Source organism: Ceratotherium simum, chromosome 8 (assembly GCF_057802395.1).
Source record: "Ceratotherium simum simum isolate JZ-2026a chromosome 8, ASM5780239v1, whole genome shotgun sequence".
Taxonomy (NCBI): domain Eukaryota; kingdom Metazoa; phylum Chordata; class Mammalia; order Perissodactyla; family Rhinocerotidae; genus Ceratotherium; species Ceratotherium simum.
In genome coordinates this window covers 85,584,007-85,591,821 of record NC_141907.1, presented here as the reverse complement: position 1 = coordinate 85,591,821, position 7,815 = coordinate 85,584,007, and the positions used below count along the sequence as shown (strand labels likewise).

The 7,815-nt window shown below is 40.8% G+C and overlaps 1 long non-coding RNA gene across 1 annotated transcript; it reads right to left on the bottom strand.

Annotated features, from left to right (window-relative positions):
- Positions 1–1,197: 1,197 nt before the first annotated feature.
- On the bottom strand, positions 1,198–3,044 carry LOC147916525 (uncharacterized). The gene is made up of 2 exons (XR_015552971.1): positions 2,806–3,044; positions 1,198–1,918 (listed from the first exon to the last, which is right to left on the bottom strand). It is a non-coding gene; the product is annotated as an uncharacterized LOC147916525 (long non-coding RNA).
- Positions 3,045–7,815: the final 4,771 nt, after the last annotated feature.

Genomic DNA, 7,815 nt, shown 5'->3' with positions numbered 1-7,815 from the left:
AGCAGGAGGGAAGAGTTTGAATTTCTATTAGTCACAGCTCTCTAAATGACCCAGAGAGAGTTATTAACTCTTTTCATTTTGATGTCTTCTAAGAAGAGAGTGAAACAGACATAGCATGGCCAATCTTAGTATTTGGAAATACTTCAGTGTCAATATGATTGATGATCAGTTATGCTTGACCACAGTCTTTATATATAACGGAGAAAGATTTATTGAAAAACAACTCAGAAAATGCTTTATTGATTTCCTAGATTAGTAGTTAATATTAAATTTTACTCACATGTCTCTCAATCACATGACCTAAATCTGTGCACCAATGGACAAGGCACTCATGGGTGCTTGGAGTTACCAACCAGGTATTCCGTAGAGCACCTGTAATTGTTAATTCAGTTAGAACTGGATAGATTATCATTTATTGTAAATACCCCGATCGTGTTGTATATTTTCAGGCTAATTATAGCAAATGAGATTTAACTGTTCCATCCTTGATTATTTTGCAATTATTTAAATATGTGAATTTCTAGTTCATGAAATGAAAATCAGATGTTTTTAATTTAGGAGGCTTTGAGGGATGTGTATGCTCTGTAACTATATGCCAGATTTGGTGTGGCTAGGGGCTTGGGCATTATCCCAGAGAAGTTTTGTTTTCCATCAGACTTTGAGAGATGTCTGGGACATAATGGCTAAGAATACTGTGAGGTTAACATGGTGCAATAAGTGGGCTAGTTTCGCCCTCACAGTGTCTCTAGCTTCTACACTACCTCTGGTAACTTTACTAGGTAAATATCAAAATAATTATTCTAATAGTTTTGGTATGAAAGATTTGTTTCTAAAGGTTAAAATTTGAAAGATGGCACTTTCCTGCTATCAAAGCAAATTTAAAATAAGGAGAAATTGTCTAGGATGTGTTGAATAATGTATGTTCTGTGAAGCAAGTATTGTATAGAATTTTCTTTTTTCTTTTGCCACTGTATAAGAAACAAGACTTTATTTTTTATTTTACTTCTTTTTTTTTTCCTTTGGTGATGAAGATTGTCCCTGAGCTAATATCTGTGCCAGTCTTCCTCTATTTTGTATATGCGACACCTGCCACAGCATGGCTTGATGAGCGGTGCATAGGTCTTTGCCAAGGATACAAACCTGCAAACCCTGGGCCGCCAAAGCAGAGCACACAACCTTAACCACTACACCACCAGGCAAGCCCAAAACAAGACTTTATTATATATATTTTTCCATATTAGTTTTCTTCAAATTTTTTTGTCCATGACCTACTATAAGAAATATATTTTAAATCACAACTCAGTATACATACAAACCCCAAAACATACACACACACACATTACGCACACAACAGAGAACTGAAAGAGAAATATACATTGTAATGTGTGCAGTTCTTGCCAAGAAATCATGAAATGTTGAATTACTTATGCTACAAGGTAACCTGCAATAACAAGCAGCCCTCGAATACAGGGACTAAAGGAGATAGATATTTATTTCTCTCCCACCAACAGTCCAGCGTGGGCATTCCAGAGTTGGTAGGGTGACGCTATCCTCAGCATTTGCCTTCCATCCATGAGTCCAACTTTCACCATTTCTCATTCAGGGGGAAGGAGAAAAAGAATGACATATAAATGTCTATTTCTCTTGAGGGAACAGTCTACAACTATCATTTATCACTTCCACTCACCTCTCAGTGGCCAGAACTTAGATACGTAGCTTCATCTAGTTGCAAAGAAGGCTAAAAAAAGTCTCTGTTTGGACAGCAATGTGACCAGCTAAAACTCAGGAGTTCTAAGTATAGAAGGGAAAAGGGGCATTCAGATATTTGTGGGCAATTAGTAGTCTCTGCCATTGTGTCTCATCCACACTGACATTCTCTCTTCTGTTTCATTGTCCTAGAGGCCAACATTGCTGTGTTCTGTGGAATAAAGGAATAACCAGATTGATTAATATATTATTTTCCCATCTGCACTGAGAATATTGCATTTTGCCTTTAAAGGAAAATGCAAGTTTTCATAATACTTCCCAGTAGATAAATTTTAAATAAAACATTTCACCAAGACCTAACGCAAAGAGTTGACCAAATACCTAATAAGTCAACTTTAAGTTTTGAAGGTGCCTACCACTTTCAAGTTTCTTGATGTTTAACAGTTAGTTTAGGCTTTAAAGCAATACCTATTCTTATGCTTGTGTGTGTGTGTGTGTGTGTGTGTGTGTGTGTGAGTGAGGAGGACTAGCCCTGAGCTAACATCCGCTGCCAATCCTCCTCTTTTTTGCTGAGGAAGATTGGCCCTGGGCTAACATCCGTGCCCATCTTCCTCTACTTTATATGGGACGCCACCACAGCATGGCTTGACAAGTGGTGCGTCGGTGCGCACCCGGGATCCAAACCTGCGAACCCTGGGCTGCCGCAGCAAAGTGCCCACACTTAAACTGCTGCACCACCCAGCCAGCCCCTACATTTTTTCATCTTGTTCTTTCTTAATTCCAAATTCCTAAAGATAAAAGAATGAGATGACCAATAACTTTCTTTTACTCATGAGGAATTTAGTATGCAGAATCATGTTATAGTTAAATATATCATGAGGCTGTATTTGCTTTCTGTTTTGAAATATATTTGCCTGATATTTTTGTAACACTGCCTTCTGCAACTAGTTACATATGAATCACCATTCCTTCCCCATGCAAGGGCAGGAGAATTTTCAGAATATCAAAACCAACTGCAGTATACTTTGAAAGAAAGAAATGTATTAGTTAAGCAAAAAAAACAAGCAATTTGTTTTTGCAAATGATAAAATAATTCACCTTTTTTCTATGTGCTTGTCTTATCATGTGTCCAACTTTACCATTAAACTTTCATAGGCTGCAATAGGATCTGTGGCTTTGGACACAGGGAGGTCACATGGAGAGAAACAGTTAGAAGAATACGGAATGGATGTGTTGACAGTGGCATTTTTGTCCATCCTCATCACAGCCCCAGTTGGAAGTCTCCTCATTGGTTGGCTGGGTCCCAGGCTTCTCCAGAAAGCTGAACATCAAAAGAATGATGAAGAAGTTCAAGGAGAGACTTCTGAACAAGTTTAGACGTGAAAAGAGAGAATGCTGAATATAATGATTAGAAAGCTACTACCAGAGGCTACTTTTATTAAGATGGATATTGAAATATTTAACATTTAAGCTTAAAATGCAACAGAACCAAAAGTGTGGCTATTTCTTTAAACAGCATTTTTAGCCATTACCCTTTCCATTTCTTTTTTTTTTTTAATTTTATTTATTTATTTTTTTTTCCCCAAAGCCCCAGTAGATAGTTGTATGTCATAGCTGCACATCCTTCTAGTTGCTGTATGTGGGACGCGGCCTCAGCATGGCCGGAGAAGCGGTGTGTCAGTGCACGCCTGGGATCCGAACCCCGGGCTGCCAGCAGTGGAGCGCGTGCACTTAACCACTAAGCCACGGGGCCGGCCCGCCCTTTCCATTTCTATCTATCTTTTTTTTCTCTCCAAATACTCCATCATATATCTTAATCTGTATGGGGACCACATACACTTTAATGTACTACCACAACTTAAATTAACATGGGAAAGACCAAGTTTGGTGTCCTGTTCTGGTAGCCAACAGCTCACTCTAAGTTACTGTTACTGTCACAGTTTTATGATGTGTGGAGGCTAGGTGTAGCCTCTCAGGCCTTGAATTGTTTTTGGCTCCTCTTTTCTTTTTTGTTTTTAAATACCATAACGTAATCTCTTACCAGTTTTTACCCTCATTTTCCCTACTAATCTGCCTCTTCTCCATTTCTACCCCTCTTACTACCTTTCTGTGAATTATTGTAACTGATTGGTCCCACCAGAATTTTTAAGTACATAGAGTATCTCTCTTGGATCTTCCTCTTGCACCTATCTGAATGACAAAAGCCCTTATCCTGTCTCCTAGCTGGCTCCACAGAGTCCCCCATTTCAGTGGCCCCTCTGAGTTTGCCTCCCGCTAAGGAGTGCCCTGGTCCAGCCCTTTCTTGGTTGTTTCTTGTGACCCACATCTTCAGGCTCTTCCTGTTCTCTAGGTGAGATAGGGCCAATTTTCAAATCTATACCACTCTCACGAATATCATATTAATCCAGGTAAGTTAAGCTGCTATAATGAAGAAACGAAAAAATAGGGTACTTAAAAGAAAATAGAAATTTATTTCCCTCTCATGAAACTGGCTGTCTGGTTGATGCTGACGGGGTTACTCTGCTGATGAGGTCTACTCAGAGACCCGTGTCCTTCTGTCTTGAGGCTCCGCCATTCCCTAGCTTAGTACACAGGTTAAAGATGGATCTATCCCATGTCTCCTTTCTAGCCTTCAGGAAGAAGGAAAAAAGAAGGCAAGCAATTTATTTTCAAGGAAGTGACGAGGAAGTTGGACATGTCCGAATGTCTCTCACATTCTATTGGTGATGACCGCACCCAGCTGTGAGGAGGCTGAGAAGTCTTGTCTCTCAATATGCATTAGTCATATTCCTAGGAGGACAGAAAAATTAGATTTGGGAGTCAGAGGTACCATTGAGCTGGGTGTTACTGATACCGGCTCAACACAAGGTTGACATAAGGGAAGCCATATTGTAGAAAAGAAACCCTATTGTAACTTTGAACAACCTCTGATTAATTAACCCAGACATGCTCTGTGGATTTTATGGCCCCTCCTAGCTGTTATAAATTGATAACTTTGTTCTCTTGAGTTCTTTAGGAATGTGATGACCCCCGGGCAGAAAGTCTATGCTGATAGCCATCATCAATGACAACTGAAAGATCAGGGTATAGGGCGTTGCTCTGGTCTCTGATGCATATCCAGTAAAACAAAAGACTGTCGGGAACTAAGACAAGATATCTGCTCCCATCTGGAGGTCAAATAGATGCCCCCACCCAGAGAGTAGATGTCTGCCTCCACCCGGAGATCAGATGGATGCCCCCACCCTGAGACCAGATGCCTCTCCCACCCGGAGACCAGCCCCCTATATAACTGGCCTGTAGTCTTTGTTCTGTAAGACAATTCTTTCAGACGTTAGTTGGCCATCTTCCCCCTTGCTAGCAAGCTGTAATAAACTGCCCTTTCTCTGCCACCATCTTTCCTCTTGATGAGTGGCTTTTGTCTCTCGGTGAGCAGATCGTGCTCTTTGTGCGGTAACATTACCGTCACTTATAGCATATTAACAGGGCTTTCTAAAGATAGTGCCTTTAACCAAAAGACTGACTTCTGTGGCAGGAGTTTCAGACATTGTGACATGCCAGCAGAGAATATATTAGAAGAGAGGCTTATCTGCATAGGTCACGCTTTATCCCACTTATTCAACAGACCGTCTCTGCTTTTGTGTATCACCCATGAGTTTCTGTTTACTCTAGGTCAACTGCTGCCTAGTTGCTAGAATAGTCATGTTCAAATACAGTTTACAGCCCTTATCATGTTGTATACCTGAAGCATTTATTACTTATTTGTCACTTCCCATCTAAACTCTTTAACCTAGAATTCAGAGTTCAATCTAATCTTGAAGTAGATATTAAATATGTATTAAATGAATGGATTAGAATATTCTGATCCCACGAAGCTGATCTGCATAAAGCCTGTCCACTCCTCTCCTGTCATTAGAGTACCATTCTAGCCCCTTCCACCGTGACTTTCACCTCTGTTCAAAACTAGCTTAATTTTTATTAAGCTAACATAATATGAAGCCTTAACAGGCTTCATTTTATGGCAGCCTGACTCTGATTACTCTGTGGTACTGTATTCCCTTAGTGTTTATGTTCACAATTTGGACTGGATTAATTTATATCAAAGTTCAGATGGATCTTTCAAACTGAACTTCATTGGTTAGGTGCACCTTGGTGGTAGCACCGTAAACTTAATGCTCATCTGTTCCTCTACTTTCACAGGCTCTGAAACTAGATTCATTCGACAAATACTTACTGAAAGCCTTTGGTGACCCAGGCACATTATTAAGACTAATATTGTTCCTATCCTTAAGGATTTGGCAGTCTGATAGAGAGATAGACAATTAAACAAGAGCTTGAAAAGCGGTGTGATAAGTGCTATGATGCAGGAAGTACAGGAGTGCTAGGGAACTCATAGCAGGAGCCCCCCACTAATCGGGGGTGGGGTGCAGTTTAGGCACAGCTTCCAGAGAGAGCAGGACCTCGGCTGGGACATGGGGGATGATTAGGACTTAGACGGCACAGGGCACATGAGGCCGAAGGCTGCACAGTGAGTGCTGGTCTCCGTGCTCACCGGTAGTTTTTCTCTAAGTACCAGGCTGTGAATACTTATTAACATACAAAATACGGTTACTATAAGTAAATGAGAATGTGATTATAAATATTGAAGGTCCCAAAGAAGAATTAGAAACGGAAATTCAGCATGTAGAAATAGTTGAAGAGCCCAGGAAGCCCCTGCCAATAGCCCATTCCATTTTGCCAAGCACGCAGCAAGTTCTCTCCTCCCTCTCCTCGGTAGACAGCCACCATCTGAATCTCAGTGACTCTCTGTCAGTATTGGCCTCTGCAGGGCTCACTGTGTGAAGTCTCGGGTTTGTCACCACATCGTGAGTCACAGCTCTTCACTTATTTGGTGAACTCAGAGATAACTTTGGATACAGAGTGTTGACTTGGACCAACCAGACTTACCCCACCCCAACCACAGATAGAAACAATTACTCTAACCTCTGGGTGCCGGAAAGAAAGGTGTATGTGCCCTGTATGTACTTCCATCAGAGCACTTATAACCCTTTTTTCAGTTTGTTTACATGTTTGTCTCCTATTAAATCAGTCCCTTAGAGGTGGGAGCCTTGTCTTGGTCACCTTTGAATCCTCAGCACTTTGCACAGGGCATGGAACACAGTAGGCATTTAACAAATGTTTATTGACTGAATCAGTGCGGAGATCCTCTTCCAGTATAGGAAAACCACCTGCCACGTAAGAGCTCAGATCTCAGACTGCTTAGTCTGTCATAGTCTGCATGGGCTACTACCACAGACTGAGTGGCTTGAACAACAGACATTTATTTTCTCACAGTTCTGGAGGGTGGAAGTCCAACGTGAGGGTGCCAGCATGGTCAGGCTCTGATGAGGGCTCTCTTCCTGGCTTCCCAACAGCCTCCTTCTTGCTGTGTCCTCACATGGTGGGGAAAGAGAGGGGACTAGGGGAGAACATGCAAGCTCTCTGGTGTCACTTCTTGTAAGGGCACTAATCCCATCATGAAAGCCCCCCCTTCAGGACCTCATCTAAACCTAATTGCCTCCCAAAGGCCCCACCCTTCCAAATACCATCACATTGGGGGTTAGGGCTTCAACATTTGAATTTGCGGGGACACAATTCAGTCCACAGCAGGGGTGTCAAACTTCCAAGGATGGTGCTAAACAAACACAGTAAATTCTTGTTCTTCAGTGCCCTTTTTTTCCTAGTAGGGTCGGTGCCATCCATCTCCCCTCTGAGAAGCTTTTTATTATTTTTTTTTTAGGCAGACTGATTAAGTTTCAGCTCTTTAAGTTATTTTCACATTCCAGAGTTTTTCTGTCTGGTATTAACTCCAAATAACCTTGATTAGACTTGAGTGTCCTCAAAATTTCCTCAGCCGTACATTTGCAAATGATCTCATCCATTACATTCTTTAAAAATAGTATTGACTTTTTTCCTGATTACAAAATAATATATTTCCATTGCAGAAAATTTAGAACACAGAAAAGTACAAGGAAGAAAACTGAAATTACTCTTAATGTAAACATTCATTTTATTTATTTATTTATTTATTTTTTTTAAGATTTTATTTATTCAGTTTTTTTTCCCCCCAAA